Here is a 10511-nt window from a genome sequence, read left to right as displayed (position 1 = left end):
TAGCTGCCACTCTTCTGTGAGAGGATTTCCATCAGGGCAAAAAATGCAGAGCAAGTGGTTCCCTGTCCAGAAGCCCCTTCAGCTCCTTCTGGGAGCTATCTTCAGATTTCTTTTGTCTCTTCAGATCCATTCAGTCACTCCATCAATGTGTTCTGAGCAGCTGCCATGGCTGCGTGTAGTAGGTGCGGTGGGGGCACTGCCAGCCCCATGAGTAATTACAATACACTGACAAGGGCTGCATAGAGGAGGGGACACAGGGCTGAGGGAGGTCAGGGCAGAAGGCGCCTCTGGCTGTCTGGAGGACATAAAAGGCTTCCCAGAGAGGGTGGAGTGTACTTCTCCAGGCCCACCGCCTTTCCACCTCTTGGCCCGGGTCTTGTACAGGGCCCTGTGCTGTGGGAGACAGGCAGGCAGGGCATATGGTTCATCCTTCAGAGAGCTGGCACCTTGGTCTCCCGCTTTTCACTCTCAGGAGCCTCCTCAGGGTCCAGTTGTTCCCACACAGCCCCTTCTCTTGGTGGAGTCTGAGCCCACGATATGGCCACACAGGGCCGTGGTAATGCTGCTGAGAAGGGGGAAGGAGCGCAGTGGCGGAGAAACACCACTTCACCCTCAAGCCCCACCCTGTGGGTAACTGTCTCAACCCCCAACTGTGCTTGTGGAGGCACAGCTCGGTGTGGCCAAACCACAAAGTCCCCATTTGGAAGATCCCGTTTCCTAACCACCCTGGCCCGACATCAATAGCAATATTGCCTCACAAAGAATGGCGAACCATTGACTGCGGGAACCATCAGCGCCAGGGCTCAAACACCAAGCTCAGACGTGAAGAACTCCCCTCCGGAGTGTAAAGCCAAGTACAGAAATAAGAAACACAAAGCTTTCAGCCCAGTGTCCTCCACGGAGACACCCTCAGCGTCCCTGTGCGCAGCTGCCTCAGCTGTGTCCCTCAGCCCCTCCTCAGAAACTTAGAAACGAATGGCCCGCAGCTGTGCCAGCTTCCAGGCCTCCTCCTTAACCCCTTGGTTTCCTCTGTCAGTGCCAGAAAAGTCAGGCCTCGGATATCCTGCTCAGGGGCAGAGTGCACCCGCCACACGGAGTTCATGGTGTACACATTCTATAGTTTCTCCTAAGAAACCATGTTGATAATAATTGCGGCCACTTACAGAGTACCTTGTATGCCTTACCCACTTGCATTAGCTCTTCTGAGACCTCTCAGCTTTGAACACTAAGTAGGAGGTAGTAACAGTGTCACCTGTCTTGTGAGAACATTGAGGCCATGCAGCCAGCAAGCAAAGGTAGGATTTGAACTCGGCTTGGTTCTCTTTCTGCCCACCCCATCACTTACTCTGAGAAGAGTTGATTCTCAAATGTGCAGATTCAAGAGATAAATCACCATTCTAAAAAAAAACTTTAAAACCGGAAACTGCCGGATTGAGGATTGGAGTTAGGGTTTCTTCCTCACCAAAGGGACTCATTGACTTTGGACAAGTACCAGCTTCCTTGAGCTCCTACAAACTCATCTTCAAAATAGTGCAAGTAAAAATATCTTCCTTTCTTCCTTCTTGGGTCTGTTGGAAGATCAGATAGATCCAGTTGGGCAAAAGCATCACAAACTGTAGAGAAGGATGATGGTGCTTTATGACTCTCACTCTGCCACAGGACACAACATATTCTAAGACAAGAGAGGCTCACCCAGGTGGTTTCAGGGGGAATTCTGGGGTCTGACATGCCAAGAGCCTTTCATTTCATTTGTCAGAAATAGGCTCTGAGGCACTCTGTAAGACCCTGTTATTTTTATGGTTTTGGAAGACCAGAAGGTTTATCATAATGACAAATTTAAGTCCTGAACCTGGCCCAAAAAACAGATGACCCACTGGCAGGAACCATATGTGAGCTATTGCCTTCATTCTACCTACTACCCTCCTTTATCACTGGTACTATATGAGACTGCTACTCTTCCATGGAAAAGAATCAGTGTAATTAAATTTGGATCATTGAGTTTATCATCAAAGTCCAGAAACAACCCAAATGTCCTTCAGCTGGGGGAAAAGATAAACAATCATGGTACATTCACACAACAGAATATTACTCAGCCGCAAAGGAATGAAATACTGTTACGCTCAACAAATGCTTTATGCTAAATGGAAAGAGCCAGATTCAAAAGGCTATGTGTTATATGATTCCATTTATATGACGTTCTGGAAGAGGCGAAACTACAGGACTAGGAAGAGATCAGTGGTTACCAGAGGTAAGTTTCGGGAAGGATTTGACTAGAAGGGAGTGACTCAAAGGAGTCTGGGGGGGATTATGACCTGTTCCGTAATCTGATTGTGGTTGGGGTTACAGGGTTACATTTGTTAAAACTCCTAGAACCGTATATCAAAAAGAGTGAATTTTACGGTAGGTAAATTAAAAAAAACTTTTAAACGTTAAAAAATAAACTGCTCAGAATTTTTACAAATGGGTCATTGAGAAAGTAAAGCGATTTGGCAGGGAGTCCCATAGTATAGTATAATAGAATAGTGTACCTAGTGTGGTGTCATAGTCTGGGAATTTAGCCACTGGCTCTCTGGCTTGGGTTAGGAACAATCACCTGGGTAAGGTGTTAAGAGGGGCCCATCCCTTGGTGACCTGATTCCCTGGTAAACCCCAGAGTCTACATTTTATTTATTTTTTATTATGTATGTATGTATGTATGTATGTATGTATGTATTATTTTTGAGAGAGAGAGAGAGCATGTATGAGAGGGGCAGAGAGAGAGACAGAATCCCACACAGGCTCCATGCCGTCAGTGCAGAGCCCAACACAGGGCTCGAACCCACAAACTGTGAGATCATGACCTGAGCTGAAACTAAGAGTCAGACGCTTAACCAACTGAGCCACCCAGGCGCTCCAGGAGTCTATATTTTAAATAAGCTTTCCAGGTTGTTTGGGTTCAGGTGGCTAATGGCCCACATTTTGAGACCCACCATTCAGCATTTCTTCATTATTTGGGAATAATGGGCACGTCCCTGTATGCGTTGGAATTTCTACCAGTAAAATGAGGACAAGTAGCCTGTCTCCTGCTTCAATGGTGACTTGGGGCTTGAACTTATGTCCAGGATCAAGAGTCACACACTCTTCCCACAGAGCCAGCCAGGCCCCCTTCCCTTTGTTTAAATTTTGTATTTTATCGAACACATCTATGTTTCATCATTTCTGAAATATAAAGCTAAAATAGGACATTAAGGGGGCACCTGCCTGGCTCTGTCTGAAGCCCCACATTGGGTATAGAGATTACTTAAAAATAAAATCTTAAAAACATTTTTTTTAAGGTTTATTTATTTTGGGCAGAGAAAGACAGTGTGCAAGACGGGGAGGGACAGAGGTAGAGGGAGACAGAATCTGAAGTGGGCTCCAGGCTCTGAGCTGTCAGCACAGAGCCCGATGTGGGACTCAAACCCATGAACTGAGAGATCATGACCTGAGTTGAAGTCAGATGCTTAACTGACTGAGCACCCAGGCGCTCAAAAATAAAATCTTGTAAAAATAAAGTAAAATAAGACTTTAAGAGTGTCGAATAGTCAAAGGGGATGACGTCCTATTCACACATTTAGTGAGTAGTAAACTAGGAAAATTTCACGGCGATTTGGGATGGGAAAACATTCAGGTACATGATGGGGTGCTCCGAAGCGTTACCTCATTCCAGCAGCAGTAGTCTTGCATCTCTAACGATCTGTTCCTCTGGGGCCTGCACCTTGAACATCTTTTCCAGTAACCTGGCATCTCAGAAAATACCCAACCTCTTGGAAAGTGGTAGCTCTGACCTTAAGGATATATTCTTAAGATGAAATTTTGTCTCTCTGAAATGCTTTGAGTTTTTTCACAGGAACTCAAAGCCAGAGGCTTGCCTTCTGCAATGACCATAATTCTGAGCTCTAGAACCATTCAACTAGAAGACAGGATGAGAGCCTGGCTTCAAACCTCAGTTCTGTCGCTCACTATCTGTGTGATTCTGGGCAAGAAAGTCCATTTCTTAGAACCTCAAACTCTTACATTCAAATCTTTCAGGTGGTGGGGCGCCTGGGTGGCTCGGTCGGTTAAGTGTCCAACTTCGGCTCAGGTCACGATCTCATGGTCCGTGAGTTCGAGCCCCGCATCGGGCTCTGTGCTGACCGCTCAGAGCCTGGAGCCTGTTTCAGATTCTGTGTCTCCCTCTCTCTCTGCCCCTCCCCTGTTCATGCTCTGTCTCTCTCTGTCTCAAAAATAAATAGATGTTAAAAAAAAAATTAAAAAAAAAAAATCTTTCAGGTGGCAACTGGGGCCAATACCTGTACTGACTTTGCAGGGATCCTATGGGGTTTGAAAGATGAATGCCGAGGTGTTGAGAGGTATTATGATGGCTGAGCTGTCAAAAGATTTGGCAAAAACAAAACCATACACACCTGTGTTATATATGTGTTAACCTGGCAAATGTTAAGGATTGTTGAATCTAGGGGCACCTGGGTGGCTTGGTTGGTTGAGTGTCTGTCTCTTGATTTTGGCTCAGGTCATAATTTCATAACTCGTGAGATTCAGTAGCGCTGCACAGCACTGCACTGACAGCCAGGAGCCCGTTTGGGATTCTCTCTCTTCCTCCTTCTGCCCTGCTTGCATGCATGCGTTCTTTCCCTCCCTCAAAATAAGTAAAGAATTGTTGACTTGAGGTGACAGGTAATATGGGTCATCACTCTTCCAACTTTTCTGTATGAAGACTTTCATAATAAAATCAGGAGAAAAAAAAGATGATGCATGTAAAACCATCAGAACAGTGCCTGCCACTCAGTGGGTCTCAGCAGGTCAGAGAGCAGGGGAAACACGAGGTGGCAGGGAAGAGAGTAGCAGGGGGAGAGGAGAAGAAGGGCTACAGGCTAGCCCAGTGCCAGAGGAGCCCCTGGAGAGCAAAGAACCAAGGGATGTGGAAGTCCTGGCAAGGCCCACTCTCGGGAGGGTGTGGGTGTGAAAACTGCTTTTCATTTTCCCATCTCCAGAGAATCCAGGGTGTGGGGAAGGAGTGTTCCACTCCACTTGGGAGGTTCCTGGAATGTTCTTTTCCCTTTCCTCAGGGTTCTGGGCCATTTGCAGGTGCTTCAGGCCCTCTTGGTTGAGGTGGGAAACATGACAGAGATCCCCTGGGCCTCCAGATTGTTTGCAGTTTGTAGACACTCTGAGCCTCCCTGATGTATGTGAGTCCTGTTCAACAGCTGTCCTGAATATCAGAGAGTAAATGAACAAGGACAAAATAACAAAAGGGGGGTCAGCAAATCCATGAGGGCAGCCCTCAACTGGGCAGCTGGGCTCCTTCCCTTGTCGCTCCCCTCATTCAAGGCTCCCACCCTAGCCCAAGGCTGGGCCTCATGGGTCTTCCAGATTTGGCGACACGAATCCAACATGCTTGAAGAGGACATTTTCCTTTCCTGTTGTTGCTGTAACAAATCACCACAAACTTAGTGGCTTAAAACAACAAAAATTTATCATGATTCTAGAGGTCAGAGGTCCAGAATGGGTCTCATGGGACTCAAATCAAGCAGGTCTGTGTTCCTTCTGGAGGGTCTATGAGAGAATCCATTTTCTTGCCTTTTCTGGTTTCTAGAGGCTGCCCACATCCCTCACCGTGGGGGGGCCGTTCCTTCATCTTCAAGGCCAGTGGAGTCTTCCTCACAATGCCATTCCACCGATTCTAACTCTTCCGCCTTCCTCTACTCCATTTAAGGATACATGTATTACATTGGGTGGATAATCTCCTTCTTGTAAAGTTTACTATTAACTGAATTCCCCCTTGTAACCTAACATAGTCACAGGTTCCAGGGATCAGAACATGAACATCTTTGGGGGAGCCATTATTCTGCACACCACAGAGAATCCCCCTTAATGGCGGAGCATTTTTACCTCTTACTCCCAGGAATTTTCACATTTTAGTGTACTTCAGAATCATGAAAAACAATGTTTGAAAAGGCAGAATTTCAGGCCCCATTGGATGTGGATTCAGCACTTCTGAAATGGACCCAAGGAATCCGAGTTTTTAGCAAGCTCCCTTCATGCCCACAGGGGCCCATTTTGAAATATCTGCTTTCCTTTGTCACTGGAAGGTAGAGTGACTACATTTTAGAAACCCAGTTACAAAATCTACGCTCTTTGATTTATTGAGCAATTCCAATGTACTAATAAATACAGCTAAGTTCATCAAGCACTTGCTCTGTACCAGACACTGAGTGCTGTGGCGTAGCATCTCATTTAACGCTCACACTAACATGGCCAGGTAGGGGTATTACTGTCCTCTCCATTCATCAGATGAGAAAAGGGTGGTGCAGGGGGTTAGGTAACCTGACTAAGGTTACTTTTCTGTTTCTAAAGGCTGGTGAGCTCTTTTCTTCTTTTTTTCTTTTTTAATGAAGTATCCTCTTGAGCAGAAGCTCCATAGAGGTGAATCTCTAAAATGAAAGACCTGAGCTCTTAACCACTAACTAGACCAGTGCTGGCACACAGTAGGCCCTCAGGAAGTATGCTTTGAATTCTAGGGTAAATAAGTAAGTAGGTGTTTGTATGCATTAGCTCTAATCCTCATAAGAATCCTAAAGGGAGGTATTGTTACCCCCAGGAAACCACAAGGGCCCGAGGTCACAGGGAGGATAGAGGCCAGCCCCATCACGGTGTCTGACTCTGAGATCCACGTGGTGCCGCTCACCACGGGCTTCTCAAGCAACAGGTCCACAGGCTCGCACATAGGAGTGTTTTCCAACCGTGCATTTTTTATTATAGAAACGTCTCGCTGCTGTCCAAGTTACATTTGCTTTCAGTTCTGTAGTTAACAAGTGGCTTCTCTTAACAAGAACCTAAATGTACAGAATCAGGCCCCAGTGGAAAGTTTTTTGACTGTCCCAGAGTGGAGCTAACCCTGGGCAGAGCCAAGCGGGAGAGAGGCGGCCTGAGCCTTGACGCTCAGGGAGGTACACACAGGGCAATTAAAAGCTTTAAACCGCCCAGGGAAGTTCTCTTTCATTCTGTTCTCCAAACACCCAGCAGGGCCACGAGAGTGCCTTGGGCAGGAAGGGGTCTACGGAGGAAATGCCATCCAGGCACATCCGGGAGAGGGCAACTCAGAGGCCTCTTTCTCCGCCTGCCTGCCTGTCCCCCTGCCCCTCCCCCACACACCGGTGGCGGTGGAGGGAGGACAGGGGCGGGGAGCCGGGGGTGGGGGAGTGAGGAGGCCGACAGCTTCCCTTCGTTACACCAGTGGCTCCCAGCCTGCTGCCATTCCTGGTACCCTTCAAAAGAGCAGGGGATCGCCCTGTGGCTGTCGGAGAGCCCTTCCTGCGGCGCTGCCTGTGTCATTCCACTTGATTAGGACACAAATTAGAGTCTCACTGTAATGCCAGCAGGCCGGTTATAGGGCTAACATTTGTGTACGTCGCGCGCAGCTCCTTCCCCCCACCCCCTCCCCTCCCTTGCCGTCCCTGCCGCATTGCCGCAGGTCCCCTTCCCACTGGGTCTCCTCCATCTCTGCTTCCTTTTCTGCCATCCTTTTCCTGCCTCCTTAGGGTGCGCTGTACCCCAACTCTCTCTCCAGGGTCTCACAGCCTAAAGTGTGTGGCTTTGAAGGCAGAGGGTTGGGGAGTAGCAAGAAACTATGAAGCTTTAAACCCACTTTGGACTCTGCCTCAGTTTCCCTTCTGGAAAACGAAGGTATTAACATTTGCCGACTTCCTAACTCAAAGAAGCATCTGTGGTCCTGGTACTTGCTTTGTGGCTTGTGAAATGTGTGCTCCATATCTGGGCCCATAATGACAGCCTTATGAAGTGTGGAATGTTCCTGAAGTAGACTTTTGCAGATGGGGAAACCCGAGGCCCCAAGGAGGGAAATAACTCCCTCAAGACCACACAGTATTAAATGGCAGAGCTAGGACCAGAAACAAGCCTCCCAACAGCCCCCCCCCCCCCACCACCTCGTGACATTTGAGTTCTTTGTGATCATGATGATGATTCTATTGCACACAGCATGGACCATGCACACGGGTACTGCTAACAGATCCCAAAGAACATCAAAGAAAATGAGAGCAGGAAAACTTTACAAGTTGGTTACCTTTCATGCTTAATTACTGCGCACTCTAATTATACTGATGGGGCTCATTAATATGTCAAAGTTTGTTTTATATGTTTACATGATAAAAACCAACACCCCAGAGCAAATGAACAAACAAACAAAAAGCAGAGCCAGACCTTTAAATACAGAGAACAAACTGATGGTTTGCCAAAGGGGAGGGGATGGGAAGACAGGCAAATGGGTGAAGAGGAGCAGGAGATACAGGCTTCCATTTATGGAGTAAGTCACAGGGATGAGAGGCTCAGCACAGGGAATGCAGTTCAGGGTGTTGTAAGAGTGATGCGTAGTGACAGGCGGTAACTACACTTGCAGCGAGTACAGCATAACTTACAAACTTGTCAAATCGCTGTGTTGTACACCTGCAACCACTGTTCCAATATACTCTATTGTGTGTCAACTATACTTCAACTAAAAAAAAAAAAAAAAATCCATCATCCCACAGTGTGTGGGCCCATGGGCTGTGTATAAACAGAGAGGACTTTGACGAAGGTCTCCTGCTGATGGGGAAGCACGCTGCAATCCTTCACAGGCATGTTCTCAGGTGATCCTCACAATTCACAACACAGGCAGCCTTGTTCCCATTTCACACGAGAGAAAAAACAGAGGCCCAGAGAAGTTAATTGACCCACCTAATCATCATTCAGCTAGGGAACAGGTAGGGCTGGGTTCAAATCAACATCTGTCCCATTTCAGAGTTGAGTTTCCCTCCCCTACTCCATGACACTGGCTCCCCACAGAGACATGAAGGGCTTAGTCATTAAGTGACTCAGTTTCCTCTTGTGTAAAAGCTGGCCTCCTGGTTTCTGTGCTAAGGAGAGGCTCCCCCTCCTACCTGCACGGTAGGGCAGAAGGAGAGCTCGTGGGGCACCAGCTCACAGGAGAGTGTTAGAGCTTTTCCTTTGGAGGGACAGGTTTTCCCCACTTAGGAGGAGAAGCCAGCCAGAACTTTGAGGCCGCAGAACCCGCCCCCCCAGGGACAGCCCTGCTCTGAAAGCTGGAAGGCCTGCCGGGGGCACCGATAGGTCATGGCCTGGCCCACAAGTGGCCCTGCTCTCCCCATGCCCAGCCAGCCGGGCTGCTCTCCAGCTGCTTGTGCAATCTTGCCATGAATAGGTCTAGGTGTGTGGTTTGGTGCCAAAGAGACCAGACTGGTTTCCTTCGGGTGACAGCTCCCCTCTGGAATTCTGGGAGGTAAGGGACCACAGCTGTGAGGTCAGGCTGCTGACCCTGAGGCTGGGCGGTCCAAGCTGGTGGCGTGAGGGGTGGGGCCTGTGGCCAGACTGGATGGACAGGTTGGCACCAAGATCCTCAGCGTGCTGGCACAAGGATGGGTGTTTAACTGAGCGCCGGCAGCTCCTCCTCTGTCCCCAGCCATTGCCAGGCTGCCCTGACTCTGCCTCCTGAGCCCCTCCTACCTTGCATCCCTCCCTCTCACCGGGCCCTCATTACCTTAGGTAGTACTAAAAGAAGTTTGGAGGGGAAGAGGGAAAGACAGACTTGCAATGTAATTTTTTTAAAATAGGGGCGCCTGAGTGGCTCAGTAGGTTAAGCGGCCGACTTCGGCTCAGGTCATGATCTCGCGGTCCGTGAGTTTGAACCCCACGTCGGGCTCTGTGCTGACAACTCAGAGCCTGGAGCCTGTTTCAGATTCTGTCTCCCTCTCTCTGAAACCTCCCCCGTTCATGCTCTGTCTCTCTTTGTCTCAAAAATAAATAAAAGTTACAAAAAAAAATTTAAAACATTAAAAATACGAGGCTGTGGGAAAACAGAGGTTCTCCTATATTGTTGGTGATGTGAATTGGTACCTTGGAGGGCAGTTTGATCAATCTCTGTTAAAATCACAAATGTACATGGGGCGCCTGGGTGGCGCAGTCGGTTAAGCGTCCGACTTCAGCCAGGTCACGATCTCGCGGTCTGTGAGTTCGAGCCCCGCGTCAGGCTCTGGGCTGATGGCTCGGAGCCTGGAGCCTGTTTCCGATTCTGTGTCTCCCTCTCTCTCTGCCCCTCCCCCGTTCATGCTCTGTCTCTCTCTGTCCCAAAAATAAATAAAAAAAAAAACGTTGGAAAAAAAAAAAATTTAAAAAATCACAAATGTACATGTATGCTTTGGCCCAGCAAGTCCAAATTTGGGTATTAATCGTACAAAGATACTTACGTGTGTATGTAATATATGTATAAGGTTATTCACTGCAGTGTTGTTGATAATAACATTTAGAAACAATTATCTGTTGTCTATCAATAGGGGACTACTGGTTATATGAGCTATGATACAATAATACAATGGGATGCTATGGTACTATAAAATGAGGAGGCTTTCTATGTACTGATATTTTCTCTATGTGTGAGAAAGTAGTTAACAAAGTAAGATGCCTGACAGTGTGTATAATGTACT

This window comes from Neofelis nebulosa, chromosome 6 (assembly GCF_028018385.1).
Source record: "Neofelis nebulosa isolate mNeoNeb1 chromosome 6, mNeoNeb1.pri, whole genome shotgun sequence".
Lineage (NCBI taxonomy): Eukaryota > Metazoa > Chordata > Mammalia > Carnivora > Felidae > Neofelis > Neofelis nebulosa.
This window is presented reverse-complemented; position numbering follows the sequence as displayed.